This window comes from Gastrolobium bilobum, unplaced genomic scaffold (genome assembly GCF_033153095.1).
Source record: "Gastrolobium bilobum isolate Gb01-03AN ecotype WA unplaced genomic scaffold, APGP_CSIRO_Gbil_v1 utg172920, whole genome shotgun sequence".
In the NCBI taxonomy this organism is placed as follows: Eukaryota; Viridiplantae; Streptophyta; class Magnoliopsida; order Fabales; family Fabaceae; genus Gastrolobium; species Gastrolobium bilobum.
Genome location: NW_026897364.1, coordinates 3803 through 20810, shown reverse-complemented (window position 1 = coordinate 20810; position 17008 = coordinate 3803). Strand labels below are relative to the sequence as shown.

Below are 17008 nucleotides of genomic sequence, written 5' to 3'. Positions count from 1 at the left end.
ATTTCGAGTTGTCTAGCTAAATGTTTCAAAAAGTGAAAGTTTTTTGACAAACATACCTTCACCTAATCTAATTGTAGAAAGTGATATTTGCTACCAAATCTAATTGCAGACTAACAGTTCACTTTTCAATATCACGGGTAAAGGGTTATTTGGTGATTCAAAAAATTTATAAAAGGGTTGTTTTGGTAATTGTAACTCATTTTATCATCAATATTTTACCTTCAACCAAACATAAACTTTATAAATTTTACCTAATTTTTTCGGTAAATTTTTTTCCAACAAAACAACTTTTTTTACATTTTCCTACCAAACTTACTTTCTTACCATTTTTCTAGTAATTATATTTTTCTAGTATTCAAAAATTTTCTCCTGAACCAAACACCTCCTAGAGATTAAGTGGAATCTTCACCACTAGGTAAGTGTGTAGCTTCCTTTCATTGCATTGAATGGCTTGCATGACCTTATGTGTAAAATGTCATGTATATATATTGTTGCAGGAATATTATATATGTGATGAGATTGATTTCCTATGATTAAAAATATGGGTTGAGTGATTCCCCTTGATTGAATACAGGTGAGTTATTTCCCATGGTTAAAAATATGGGTTGAGTGAGCTTCTGATTTATTGAAATTTTTCCTTTTTCTTTGTAGTTTGAGCTTGAGCCCATAAATAGGTTGTTAGGGTTTTTTAATTATATTTATATTCTCCTTGTAAATCGAGTGATTTGTAACGAGTGGCAGTGAGGTAAATATAGTACAGACAAGTTGCTACTAGCCTAAATTGGATAAACCAGGATAAATCACTGTGTCTATTTTCTCTCCTTTTTTTTTCATTTACGATTTATGTGATTATCGATTTCTAACATACATGTGGCGGGGTGGGAAATTCAGGAGGAATTAATAGCATACTAAATGCTAAGTTTGCTGAGGAATAATTGAGATTTAGTTAGCTAATAAATAAAAAAGTATGGATCATATTTTTGCTTTTATTTATGAATAATACATTTTTTTTCAATAATATCTCAATATGGATCACATTAAGTTATTGGATTCACGTGAAACAATATATTGTATAAAGTAATACCGAGCTCGTAAAGGTTAAAATATCCTAAAGAAAGTCCATTATAAAATTGCAGCTTCAAATGTTAAAAAGTCAATTATAACTTAAGGACATTCATTGTAGTGCACGAGACTAAGGAAGAAAATGAGGAAGTAAAATTGTGAAAATTAAGTCTTAGAAGAAGGTGGCAAGGGGAAAGGACAAAAAACCATTATCTATGCATGTGGAAGGGAGGTGGGAAATTCAACGAGAAATTAATAGCATACTAAATGCTAAGTTTGCTGAGGAATAATTGAGATTTAGTTGGCAAATAAATAAAAAATTATGGATCATATTTTTGCTTTTATTTATGAATAATAAATATTTTTTTTCAATAATATCTCAATATGGATCACATTAAGTTATTGGATTCACGTGAAACAATTGCATAAAGTAATACGGAGCTCATAAAGGTGAAAATATCCTAAAGAAAGTCCAATATAAAATTACAGCTTCAAATGTTGAAAAGTCAATTATAACTGAAGGCCGTTCACGAGACTAAGGAAGAAAATGAGGAAGTAACATTGTGAAAATTAAAGCAATCAGAGTTTCAGATTACTACTTTCATGAATGAAGACGCGTAAGAGAAAAATATGCTCTAAGGTAGTCTCACCATTTGCTTATATATACACGTGTGTGAAGAACATGTTCTATGAGCAAGATGCATCCTGCAAGAAATTCTTCTGCTATCAAATTGGCATTCTTATTTGCTTTGCTCATCTTTGCATCAAGTAAGAAACCATACTTTTTATTTTCATCCTCTATCTTACCTATCCAACCAAGGAGTGAATTTCCTATATATACATTAAATTGTGTTTTTTCACACGAAATAATTTACCTTCAAAAATTTTCTCTGTTTTATGCAATGTTATTTCTTATGCCATTTTTTGTTCATGCAGATATGTGCAAGAAATCAGATGCATGGCTATGGAAATTTTGTCATAAGAACTCAAATTGCCCACATGATTGCTTTTGTATTAACTTTATGTGTGAATGTCGAAAAACTCCTTTCTCCGATGACATTCTTAGTGGAGCACCCCCAAATTGAGTACCAGGGATATTGTGATGCAATCACCAAGCATGGATGAGAAAAATTAAGTTATATTAAGGAAGGATTGCAGCTCATTGTGTATTCAATCATTACCTTATAAATGCTAAATAAAACATAGCTTTTAACATTTTCCTTATTTTTATTATTGATGCTTACACTTGATTTTTTTTTTTAATAAAAGATAAGGTTGCAAAAAAAATTGAAAATTGGACCCCAGGCGATTGTTTTATTAGTTTCTACAAAATAACTTTATTTCTAACCAAATGGAAAAAACTTATAACTCTTCAATAACGCTAATCAAACACGCATGACTTGGGTTCTTATTTCTATTAAATTCTAATCTCTACATTTATTCCTCAATACAGTGCACTTTCTACTTGAAATTTGTTTTGACTGATCAAAAACATTTGGGATCTGGCCATAGAGTTTATTATATATGAAAGTGAGTGTTAGAAATATATTGTAATTAGGGTTTCCTTATTTTGTATTAGGTCTGATTACATTAGGGTTGGGCTTAGCACATTAGTTTGTTTATATATTGTACATCCTTCATCAGTTAATACACACAGTATTATTTCAAATGTTCCTCTCTTTTTCTCGTTATTTAACATGGTATCAAGAGCCTAAGGAACTTTGAAAAAAAAAAAATTCCGGTGAACCCACTGTTCATCGTATTTTACAATTTTTTTTTCCCGGAACTGTCTCGTTGTCAGTTTCCGGACGATTTTCTTCCGCATTCACGCTTCTGTACCGTCAACCACCACTGTCCGGTGGTATTTTCCGGCACGCAGCCTACCGTCGTAATCGTCTTGACAACGCTGTCAAAACGGCACCGGCCGCCCCCTCAGAAGACGTCCCACGCGCTCTCACGCGCGCGTGCAAGTTTCAGCACCCTCCTCCAACCGGCGGCGCGTGGAGGCACGTGGAGCCTCCTTTCCGGCCGCGGCTGGTTGCGATTTTTTCGTCTTGCTGAGACGATTCTGGATCCGGTCTTGTTTTTCTGTTTCGACATCTTTTTGTGTTGACGCACAGATCCCTCTCCTACCGGTTAGTTGTGTGATCTGTTCTTTCTGATTTTTTTTTTTAGATTATGGACTCTCCTGTCTCCAATGTTTCTGTTTCTGGGACTCCGGCTGGACAAAAGTCAGAGTCTACTATTTTTTCAAATTATATCCTTGCTCCATTGAGTATGGATAAATTGGATGGGTCCAACTATGATTCTTGGTTTTCCGATCTGCGACTTTGGTTGGATCAGCAGAATTATCAATCCAATCTTACCACTAAGGCTGAATCTGTGGCAAAAAATGAGCGCACACGATGGAAGATGATTGATGCTCAGTTGTGTAGTCTCATTAAAGCTACTCTTCATTCGTCTATTAAGCAGATTTTTCGACATGCTAGTACTTGTGAAGCTGTTTGGAGTCAGGCAAAAGCATTGTACACCAATGATACCCAGAGACTCTATGGTGTATGTCAGAAATTGATGACTACCTTTGCTCCTCGGGACTTCCATTGTCCTATGACTGAATATTTGGGGAAAGCTCAGAGTCTACTTCATGATCTTAATGAACTTCTGCCTCTCACTGGTGATGTTACTAAGGAACAGGAACAGCGTAATACACTTTTTATGTTGTTCATTTTATATGGTTTTCCTGACCGTTTATCTGCCAATCGAGATCAAATTTTGGGATCTGCTACAGTTCCTACACTGGATTCCGTGATGTCTACCTTGCGTAGAATTCCCTCTACGTCATCAGCACCTCCTATGATGCATATACCCCCAGTGGATTCTGTTGACTCTTCCGCTCTTGCTGCTCAAGGGTATGGTCGTGGACGTAGAGAAGATTCTATTGACTCTTCCGCTCTTGCTGCTCAAAGGTATGGTCGTGGTCGTCGATTCTCTAAAGGAAAGCTATTATGCACTCATTGTCATCAGACCAATCATACTGTTGACCGCTGTTGGAAGCTTCATGGAAGGCCATCTCCACCTCCTCGGAATGCTCATGTTGCTCAAGCTTTCTCTAGTACCTCGGCTCCAGAGTTACCTTCCAGTGCACAACCTCCAGCTGTTCTTCTGAACGAGTTTGTGACTTGGTGGTCTGAGAAGCAAACATCAGGTCCTACTACATCCATTGCTCCCACTGGTAATTCTTTTGCAGGCATCTCTCAGTTGCACTCTATAGGCCTTTGGACTCTTGATTCTGGGGCTTCTGATCACATTTCTGGTAATAAGTCCTTATTCACTTCCCTTTGTACTACTGGTTCTTTTCCCACTATTACTATGGCCAATGGGTCTCAGGTCCAATCAAGGGGGATTGGCACGGTTCTTCTTATACCCAATTTATCTCTGGATCATGTTCTATATGTTCCCGATTCTCCTTTTAACTTACTTTCTGTTAGTCATTTGACCAAATCCATTGACCGTGTTGTTTCTTTTACTAAAAAATCTGTCATCTTTCAGGATCAGAGTTCGGGGAAGGAGATTACCAAAGGATGTGAGTCTCAGGGCCTCTATCAACTAGTTTTCTCTTCTTCAGCCTGCTCCACTGTGAATTCTCCTCTTACTATACATGCTCGTCTGGGCCATCCTAGTCTTGCAAAGCTTCAGAAGATGGCTCCACATTTATCGTCTCTTTCTACTTTAAATTGTGAGTCTTGTCAATTTGGGAAACATACTTGTGCGATCGGCATACTTGCCGGTGAGCATCAATACGTCTACAACCTACAGTACAAGCAACACCGCTTGTACCTCACCCATAGCCTCACCATCTTGTATGACCCTACATACTCAGGCTTACCGTCTAGGTGGAACCCCACATGCATATCATAAGACACTTGCACATAACAACTCAATATCATTTCAATAAACATCATTTCAATAAACATCATTTCATGAAAACACATCATGCATATAAACCATCCCCCCATGGGGTATGGTTGAACCAACAATGGGCAAAACCGAGGACACGAAAGCTTACCTCGCAAGCTAACCGTCCCAACCAAGAGTCCGCACTAGCTCAAAGTCACCGAACAACACAATCACAGTCTGTTTATAGAATAAATAATCATTAATATTCATTGTCTAAGGTTTCATTAAGTGATTAAGGCTTTCCAATTCACTTTAAGTGATTTAAGACTAAATTTTTGTAACAGCCCGTTACGTACTGGTATTGTTAACATTAATTATGATATTAAGCGCAGTTACAATCACAGCAATTCACTTATAAAAATGCGAATAAACTTTTTCCGATTATTACGCGAGCATTTAAAACAATAAAACGCATAATAGTTAAAAGTTGTGACTATAACTGTTAACTCTTGCGAAATATTTATTTTATCTATTTTTACTTCACACTTTACTTATTATAAGTTACTAAGGGGTTCCCATAAACCCACTTAGCCAATTACAAAACCGTACGTTTTTACCCTTTCGAACATGGTTCACTCATTAATTTTTTGCGAACACGCCGCTCGCAACCAGACCTTCTTTTTAGATTATATCATTGTCTTACTTAATTTTCTTTTCAACAAGCTATCACACGCTCAATTCAGAGCTCATTTGCTCTGATTATCGCCGTTTGAAGTTGGATAAGCAAAACAGCCAACCAACCCCAAAACAGCTCAAAACTTCTCTCACTCCACGAATTACTGCACTGAATCCACTAATCCAATTGCTCTCAAATTTTTACACCATAAACTAGACATCTCAATCTTCAATTTGATATATCATACGCTTAATTTGACTGAGAAAGGAAGCGGGAATTAATTTCCCAAAACTGGACCAGAACAGCCCCTGTATCAGAGGTACCGGTACAGTCCGTGTTCCACAATTTCTACAGAGCTGCGTACAGCTCAGAACCTGACCATATTTTGATACCATGTAGGGGACATCTCAAGCTTCAAAATGGCGTATGGCACGTCCCTATTGGACCTCTTTGGAGGGAGATATGCTCTCCCGAAGTTCACATAAATATGCCAATTCTACAGAAAATTCGCCAGAGTTTCCTTTGTTTTTCCTTAAATTTCCAAATTTGTACAAGCTCATTCATGCCTCAAATGTACCTAATAATCACATAATAATACAGTAATAATCCAATGGGTGGCACACACAAGGACCAACAACGCCTTGGGGCACTTACAACCCAATCCAGTTTATAGTTATTAGACGCATAGCTCACTTTAATCATTCTTAAATAGTTGCAATCACTAACATCACTTTCATGCATATTTCATCATACAAGTACTCATAACCTAAAATAGGCCTAAAGCCCTTCCATCATATCATGTCATGCATCATGTACAATTACAATATTTGCTTTACAATTTACAACTTAAAACTTAAACTTTAACTTACAATCTTCCAGTATTACAACTTAAATATAAATGACAACATGAACCAAATAACATAAACTACTAGACTTAGACAAAATGGGATGAACAAATATGCTAATGAAGCTCATCCTACATACATATGAGATGTTCATGCCCTAAGTCTAGCCTAGGCCACACGGCCAACAAAATGCAAAATGCTAAGCACTCAACTCCTCACTCTGCGGGCCTATTGCCCGCTGCTCCAGCTCCACTGCTACCTCCTGAAATAAATGCCCCGAGACGGGGTGAGATATACGAATATATCTCAGTAACCCAGAGGTTCTGGAGAAAACTCCGCCCAATAGTTCACTTCGATGCATATCAATAGTATAAACAACCATTTTCAAAACGGGATATAACATGGGATTTAGAGAAACTGGAGAATATCAGGATATAAAATACGACGAAGCTGGAATGGTAGCTACCAATACCACGCAACGCCCTCGGCATATATAAGCCTACGGGTATCATCCAAGGTGTGTTCCAAGAACCACAACCATGATACCCAAACCAACCCTAACACCCGAGACATTCCTAATGTGCTCCTATCCGGGTCACACACCACGACCCTAGGTCAACTGGAACTCCCTCTCGGAGACCTATCCAGTGGAAGTCCGAAATTTCCCGAAGGCTAAAAATTGTCTACTGGCCAGAGACTCGGTACATAAGTACCCACTGTGATAATGCATGCATGCTCATGTTGTTCTACACTACTCATATACACTTCATACCATTACCCTCAACGGGTATGGTGGAACAGAAAAGGAGAACAAGCCCCAGTACCAAGAAGTTACCTTAATTTGTTCCTTCACTTAGCTCCGCAACAGCTTAAGTTCCAAGTCTGCTACTCAACAGAACGCCTACACATAGGACGCTACCACTTACTCAAAGTTCACAAAATGCATGTCAATTCTCAATTTCACATGCATAATACAATCACTTACCTCAATCCACTTGGTCCAAGACCAAGGGCAATCCACCGACTCACGGTTCGGGATTCAAGTCGACGTACGACAACCTATACAACCATGTACAGCCGTCAGTATACGTCAATTTACGTCAAAACGCGAAAAAACACAAAAATCCTTCCCATCACCATGATGGTTCGGCCCTTGTAGTGTTATTTTAGGATTTATTTTTCTAAATTTTCTTTCTCATTTTATTATGCTTCCTTAGGTTGCCAAGAGGCCAATTCAAGTGCCGTTTTTCCGTTTTACGTCTTTTACTCATCGTTTTGCTAAATAATTCACTCTAGGTTCATTTATGTCCCTAAACACAAGTTATTATTTTCCATTGATTCTAACACTTTCCAACCACCACACAACCCATCTAATCACCATATAATTACACAAAACATCATCCAAATAATTTTTCAACATCAATTCCCCTCTTTTTCACTTAATGGCTGAATTACAACATATGGTACTCCAAGGGATTTTCAATCAATTTTAACCACTCCACACCTCATACAATCCTATAATATCATCATTCAATCATACAACAACTCATCAACACACTCCTAACACAATTCCAAAATCCAAGTCATAACCATCAAAATTTCTCTAAGTTAAAAATCAACACTTTTCACCCAAAATTTTCATTACAATTCTAGCTTTAATACATCATTCTAAGGCATTATCATCTAATACACATTTTCCAATTGAGCTCTCTAACATCACCAATCACGAAATTAAGGTGTAGGGTTCATGAAAATAAACCACAATCAAACCATGTAAATGGGATGGAAATACACTCACAATCAAGGCTAGATGCTAACCCAAGACTCCTCCAAGCAATGGAAGCTCAAATGACTCCATGAAACTCCATTTTTTCCAAGAAAATCTCAGCTGACTTTGGGCAATAACTCACCAATGAGAGGGTTTCAAGGTTAATGGATACTACCAATGTCTTTGGAAGGTTGTTTCCAAAAAATTTCAACACAAAAATCACTCGATTCGGTTGAGAAATAAAGGATTTATCAAGGAATAAAAATTTGAACCTAAAATGTCTAAAAGGGGAGGGGGTCACGGTTTTGGAAAGAAAAAGGGAAGGGAAAGTGATGGTGAATAGTGGTAGGGTGATGTGGCTTAAGTGGTTTAAGTGGGGTGGGTCCCACCGCCACCTCACGTGATTTCAAACTCATTTGAATTCCCCTCCGATTCCACTAAATGTCCATAAATTCAAAAACTATTTAGAAACTCTAATTTTTAACATTAACCATTCTCCCTTAATTATACTTGATTAGATGAATCCAGAGTTTTCCGGTCATTCGGAGAAAACACTGTTTTAAGCTATTGCGCCCGCCGTTGGCACGCTTCCCCAAACTGACTTAATTCCATCATATTTTATCAAAAATCATATTTCCTAGTTCTATAGACCATTTATAACTCATATTTGAAGCCTAGAGCTCAAAATTCAACTGGCACGCTTTACGGTGCAATCGTACCGCGGTATTTTTACCCGCGAAAAACACTATTCACTAATTTTTATGAAACTTGCCTAACCACTCAATTTTTCGTTCTGGATCCATTTCCAGGGTTGTTTTTAACATCTGAGACCTTCTACTCAATTTTTATCTTCCTAGGGTTGCGTGTTGGCTAATTACCGTTTTGCCCTTTCTTTGTATTTTAGCCTAATCTTTAGGATTTTTCACTAATCCTTCACTTAATTACTCACTTAATATTTTAATATTTGATTTAGAAATGTGAGGTGTTATAATCTGCATGAGGTATTCGAATACTCCTCGATGAGTATTCGAATACTCCATGTCTCCATAAAGTATCTGAATACTATCTCTAAGGTATTCGACTACAACATGGTATCCGAATACTTTCCCAACAGTATTCGAATACGACTCAGTATTCGACTACTACACTATGGTATCCAAATACTTTACTTCCCATAAAAGTATCCCAATACTCCTTCAATGAGTATTCGATTACCCTTTGATAAGTATTCGAATACTACACGAAAAGTATTCGAATACTTATCAGACAAAATGCAAAAATTCGTGCATTCTCTGCATAAGTCCCATTTTAATGTTCTTCAACGACTTGGAGTTCAATAACTCCTCAAACTGATGTTCATTAACATATTTTAGACTGAGATTATCAGTCCTTAACTCAAATGATCAAAGTTTTACCCTTTAATGGATTAATCAAGCTAGAATCATGAATATAGAAGGGAGGTGATCATGGTATACCTCAAGTGTCTTAAACTCAGAAGAAGACACTGACTTGGAGCTTCCAACAATGTTCAAAGGTTCTGACTTTAAAGGACCACGAATTTGGCACCTTAAGTTGGCTCTTTTACACTTAAAATGGCTCCTTGAAACCACCATGACAAGACAATGGCTCCCACAATGAGAACCCACAACTCAGCCCTCAAACCACCACATGTCAGAGGTCAAAACTCAGCAAACAAGGACCTTTCACTCACACAAGACCTGTTCTCACAAAACTATGCTAATTTAGTGAAGGGAGTGTGAAGAAAGATGATCACTTGAAGGTTTTTCCAAGGAGCATGAAGGTGGCAATGGAGGGGAAGGGCTGAAGCAAATCAGCACACAAGGCTTCACGTAGCAGCTCAATATGGCCTAGGGTTTAGAGCCCAATTAGTATTTATAGCCAACTTAAATGTAATCGCACAGTATTAGCATTAATAGCCACGCTTATCATTTTAATCTCAAACTTCATATTATGAACCTAGCCATTTTTCTAGGCTTTGTCATATTTTTATTATATTTTTCGCAGCACTTTTTCGGTACGCGCTTTTACGTAGCCGGTATTAGTTCTGGCGTCAGTTCCCATTATTTCGGCTTGAAACTTGACATACTTGTCCTATATATTATTCTAGGAATATTATCATACTTATTATAATTTTTCGGGATACTTCATCGATACACATTTATACCGTGGAGCAGAACCGGTATTTGCAGTTTTCGTCAGAAAAGCGACTTTCAGTATTATTAATCACTTACTATAATTATTTAAGTCTTCTCATAATTATTAGGGTCAATTATAGAATTATTTCCTAATTTCAGATGTAATTAATTACTTTTCCTAAATTAACGGTGCGGGTTCTTACAATCACTACTCTGGAGGAAATAGGGACTAGAAGCATCTTCCATGACAAAAGATGAACCAGAAGAAAGCTCACGGGAAGGATGAGGACGATGATTGTAACATCTCGAGTGCTGACGAGGGCGGGGAGTGATCGCCGGTGTGAAAGGGCATAGACAAGGAGCGACTCCTGATAGGCTTCCAGCGAGGGGTTACATGAACGAATGAATTAAATCGACACCCGAAAGAGAGGGATTCCAAAGACTGTGCATGTATGAGATTTCACAGTTTGGGATAGCTTATATGAATTAATTGGTACTACCTATACTAATAAGATGCATCTGCTTTTCGGTAGCCCGAAACGGAAGAACTCCGTAGTTAAGCGTGCTTGACTTAGAGCAATTATGGGATGGGTGACCTCCTGGGAAGTTTTCCCGAGAAGTGTGCGAGTGAGGAAAAAGCACACTGAAAAGTCTCGTGTTAGTATGTGGGGATAGTCATTGATTCTTGAAGCGGAAAAGAGAAGCAGAGTGCATCAAAATATAAAGGAGAAGAATAACAAATTATGTTACAACCACTTGGATGACGTGGCTACTAAAAATACAAAAAAAATAAAAAATGTGATATTCTAATAGATCCCAATTACGATCTATTGGAGGATGCACTATAGTCTGTATGCTTCATAAGAATGGTCCGTAAGTAATTGAAGAATAGTCTATAAGCCAACATAAAGACAACTATAAACAACTATTCTATGACCAGTACAATACTTTAAACACTCCATGATTCAAACCATATATTAAACAGTTTGTGGGCACACACTCTCAAGTATCATTCTTCATGATTCAGATCATACATCAAATAATTTAAGGGCACACGCTCTCAAGTATAGATGGGCCAATTTAAATTAACATACCAATAAAAAACCCATTTTGTTAAAAAAAAAAAAAAAGCAACCACCGAAAAAACAAGAACAAGCTCCGGAAATCAAACCTTTTTCTTTAGTGACGAACCTGTGCAGTGTTGGGTCAATCCACTTCGATGGTGCTTCCCCCAATTGCTAACACTGAGCAATCAAATCAGCAAAAAATGAGTTCCGGAACATTTATTTGTGCAGAAAAATTTGAAAAAAAAAAGTGTTACAATAACAAAAAATCAAAGACACCAAGCACAAAAGAAAAACATGTTTCGTTATTGAGAAAAAATAGAAAAAGAGAAAGTAAAGTTTCTAAGTTTATAAAGTCAACGAATGTGCGCATGCAGAATCGTTAGAAAAGAAAGAGGAAATTAGAAAGAGTGGGTGAGGGTTTTGATTTTAATTGCAAGGGTAAATAAGTAATTTAAAATCTTTTACCTGGGGAAATTTTAATTTTAAGAACAAGAAGAGTTTTGAAGAGTTTTGTAAAAATTCTCAATTTCTTCCCTTCATTTTTACAAACTCACAAACAAAGAAATGAAATGAGAATTTTTGTTAAATCCTCCAAAACTCTTCTCTTCCTTAAAATTAAAGTCCCCCCAATTTGGGGGTTTGAAGGAGAAAATATTAAAATTACTTATCTACCCTTAATATTAATTATAAAATATAATAATTATATTATATTAGTTTTATAAATATAGTATTAGTTTAGTTTTTTTAATTTTTTAAGAATGGCAAAATTGTAAAGATATCTTATTAACCATTTATTTTTTTCTCTTATTATAATTTTATCTCCCAAAAAAGGGGAATGAAATATCCTTTATTTTTCCTCCCTTCCTTCTAGGGGTGTAAATGAGCTGGTGTAACACCCTGTAGTACTCCGGTTGTTAACATACATGATATTTAACATTCACAGCGGAAGACTTTATTTGAAAAGGAATAAAGCATCTTATAAAAACATTTCTAAAAACGTTCACGTCAGATACTGTGAAAGCGTAAATCTAAATATACATCTACTAATTAATCCCATGAGCCAGTATTAGTGGCCATTTACCATCAAGATATGACATCAAGTGTCATTCCTGACGGAGTCTCACGGACAGCATAACGGATGTATTTCGGATAACTAGAAACATGATTCTACACATACAGATAACCTAATTAATACAACAATTTAAACAGATAGCTTGCAAGTCCCACACGGACTGCAATCCCCTTAATGGGTCAATACAACTAATAAGGCTCCATGCCCAAATTAACTGAATACATGCATCAAGTCTATATTAATTCGAAGTATAAAAGTATCAGTAAATAATCCATGGCTCTAAGAATACTATCATGAGCCTAAATAAATACATACAATAATCTCCATAAAATAATTAAGCATGTTAACAAGTCTACATGCCAACATCAAATCTAAACATAATATAAAATCATCAGCTGCATCATCAACTACTCCAATGCGGGGGCCTTGCCCCTAAAAGCATCACCACTACTCTGGGTACCTGAAATGATGTCCCCAAACGGGGTAAGATAACAACATCTCAGTAAGCTCAAGGTTCATAGAGGATCCTCTAACCCCTGAGCCCACTTCCTGCGTAACAAGTCAATAATATAAAGCACATAATACAGACATACAGCATAAACATAGCATCATCATATCATCCTTGTGTAACCCCAGGGTCAAAGCCATAGACGGTTACACATGTGTGACTTCCAGGGTCAAGCCATAGACAGTCAACACAACCTCAGTATGAAATAGCTCCCAGAGTCAAGTCATAGGCAGCCTACATACCATGATCACTGGCCAGGATCCTCATAACATATATCATCAGTGCATCATCATAACATCAAGATCATATAACATCTATATGAATGTGAATGAATGCACGAGGAGTCAACTAGAACTAGGAGCTTACCTTAGGGAGCTTAGCACAAGCCCACACTCCAATATAATACGTATGCTCCAACAAAATCCTCAAGTGCACGGTTCTCTAGGCACACCTAGAGTAGGAACCATTCACATCATTAATTACATATTAATTAATCAAGTCATATCCACGACTTAATCATTTAATGATTCCACTTTTCATACTCATATGCCAATAATATGCCCATTACAAGCCTAGACCAATTATTACTTATTACATATTTTAGTGCATTATTACAAGCCACTTTAATCTTCAATTACTTACATAGCTTAGAATCACATGCAAGGCTCACTTAGATTATTTTCAACTCATCCAAGTCATATTTATGATTATTATAAGTTACTAAGGGTTCCCCTAAGCCCACTTAGCTTAAATATCACTTTTACGGTTTTTCCATAACTGTACATGCTTCTGTTTTCTAGTTACTGGGCGTGACTCACTTGTTATAAAATTCTCATCTTTTAGTATGTTAATCTAGACTCAATTACCTTTCCAAAAAGGTATCATATGCCTCATTTGAAGTTTCCTAGCTCCGGTTATCACCATTTGAAGTTGGACAAACAAAGCTGTTTGCCAACTCCGAACAGGGCCCTAAACATCCTTTACCATTTCTGCGATTATGGAAATTATACTAAATCAATTGCTCTAAAATTTTTATGTAGACAACTAGACACCTTTATCTTTAATTAGACATATTATGAGCCTAATTTGAGTAATAATTGAGGGAGAAAAAATTCATGGAAGTGTCAGCCATGTACAGCGCCCCTGCACATGCCTCCCTGTGCAGTCCTCACTCAAACGAACATACAGAATGGAATATATCTTCAATTGATACCAAATTTTGACACCACGTAGATAACATCTCAATCTTCAATTTGATATAAGGCACATCCCTATATGACCTCTGTGGAGGAAGATATGCTCTCCCCAATTTTGCCTAAAAACTGGTTACTTAGCCTTAAATGTGTTTACTTAACAAACCTTAATTACTTTTGATTATAAATCCTAATTCACATTAATTCTTGGATTTTTCTATTATTAAGTCACATTATGAAATATCCTTAGTCCCATTATGTCATGATACTTAAATTTTACTAATTATTTAATTAGTGTACCTAAACCTTACTTTAGTCCAATTTTAGAGTTAAATCCTTGATTACTTTTGTTAATTAATCTCTACCCTTAATTAATCACCTAATTCATCATCTCCTTAATTTTAACACAACTAAACCCTTATGTACTTTATGGGGCAGATTTGATTAGCTATATTAATTAGGATTTTTAGCCATTATTAATCATGATTAGTGAGTTTTACTTAGAGTTAACCCACCTAGTTAATCTTTCTAATCATTTTTCCACACTTAACAACTTAATCACATTTTTTTTGTCATCAAACCCTATCCTTACATGATATGGCTGAAATGTTCATGGTCCATTTTTGAGTTCATAGTCATCTTTTTACATGAACATCACTCAAAGGTCCAAAGGTGGCACCTTTAGTCATCCAATCCATCATTCCATGGTTCCAAACACACACACACTTAAGAATCATCATCAAACCATGACATTACGAAATTTTAAACAACATTCTCCTCATGAACATATCAAAACCAAGGCACTCAACAAGAAAAAGGGAGGCTTTTTGGTTCATATTTCCCAAGTGGGAGCTTACATCTTCAAGGTTTCTCCTTTAGCTCAAGTCTCCACCTTTTTCCACCAAGAACACACCTTTAGGCAAGCACACACCTTCATGAACATGCTCATGAGTTAGGCTCAAGAACATAAGAAGAAAAGATGATATTTTTCATGAAAAAAATTTAAGAACACTTACCCAAAAATCAAAGGAAACAAGCAAGCAAGTGTGATTCTTCAAGAGAGCTCAAGAACACAACTCCATAGCCTTTGCTCTCCACAAAACCATGGCTGTTTGGGATGATAAGGGACACGAAATTTTTGATTCACACCATGAAAATGGTATGGTTGTGAAGAGGAGAGTGAGGGGAACAATCTTTGTGAAGGAAGTTTGGTGGTTTAGAGAGATTTAGGTGAAGAAATCTTAGAGAGAAGTGAGAGAGTTTTCAAAATTTGAAACTTAGAGAGAGAAGGAGGTGAAGGGGCTGCTGATCAGAAATGGAAGGGAAGGAGAGGAGGGTGCCCTAATGAGGGGTGCCATGTCACTTAAGTGATATTCGTCCTTTAGTGAGACCCGGTGTAATTTTTAACTGATCCGTCGTCAAATTTTTACCCGAAAACTCTCAAGACCCTAACTTTAAGTACTTAACATTAATTTTGTCTAATTATCATGTTCATAACTTAAAAATTTGATTAGTAGGTCACAGATCCACTAACAGTTGTTTAATTGCACTGTAGTCTTTACCGGTGTTCTTAACTGTACCCGGATTTCATAATCTTCTTAACTTTAACATTTTTGGTCTAATTATGACTTGTTAGGCATATATTGGTCTTTATTTCTATTTTCTTATCTTTTTCCTGTTCCGGGATTCTACCGGATGCTGCTACAGCAGTACAAAATACCCGGCAGAAGTGACTTTTCAAAAATACCCCAATATGGGTATCAATCTTCACCAAATCATATCCTAACCTCATTCATGATGTTTATATCATTAGATTAGCTCTCTAACTATAATTTGCTAACTTGGAGCTATTCTACTAACTGTTATTACGTCAGCAGTCAAATTTAACAGATAAAAATTCATCTGTGCATAATACCTCAATATGGGTATCAAAATTCTTATAATTTTATGCTCATTCCATTTATGACTATAAGGTCCTCATTATAACCCTCTAATTTAAAAGTCATATAATTAGGGTTATTATATTCACCACACCTTTTAAAAGATTTTGTCCTCAAAATCAGATCATACCTGATATCAAAATCGGGATATTGCCGGAGAATATCATCCTCCCGCTCCCATGTGGCATCCTCTTGTGTCAATCCTTCCCATTGGATCTTGATCATGGGAATAACTCTATTTCGAAGCTGTTTCTCATCTCGAGCAAGAACCTTAGAAGGTCCAACAACGAACTTCAGGTCCTTCTTAACCTCTATGTCATCATACTGTACAATGTGTGAATCATCAGATATATATCTGCGGAGTTGACTCACATGGAAAACGTCATGTAAATTCGCCAAGTTGGGAGGTAGAGCAAGTTGATACGCCACCGGTCCGACCCTCTTTATTATCTGGTAGGGCCCAATGAACCGTGGACTCAACTTCCTCACTCCCAAGGCACGCCCAACACCTGTAGTAGGTGATAGTCGGATGAATACATGATCCCCTTCAGAAAACTCAAGGGGTCTGTGCTTGGCATCATAGTAACTCTTCTGACGGCTCTGGGCTTTCTTCAGCCTATCTCTGATCATCTCAATCTGCTTCGTAGTCTCTTGGACCAAGTCTGGCCCCAATAACTGTCTTTCTCCGATCTCCGTCCAACAAGTAGGTGCTCTACACCTACGGCCATACAAGGCCTCATAAGGAGCCATGCCCAGACTGGCATGATAACTGTTGTTGTAGGAGAACTCAACCAGTGGCAGGTACTTGTCCCAAGTATTACCCT

General features: G+C 36.9%; 1 long non-coding RNA gene across 1 annotated transcript; it reads right to left on the bottom strand.

The window, feature by feature from the left end:
• Window positions 1-13461: 13461 nt before the first annotated feature.
• Window positions 13462-15601, bottom strand: LOC133306314 (uncharacterized). The gene is made up of 3 exons (XR_009750867.1): window positions 15261-15601; window positions 15102-15175; window positions 13462-13502 (listed from the first exon to the last, which is right to left on the bottom strand). It is a non-coding gene; the product is annotated as an uncharacterized LOC133306314 (long non-coding RNA).
• Window positions 15602-17008: the final 1407 nt, after the last annotated feature.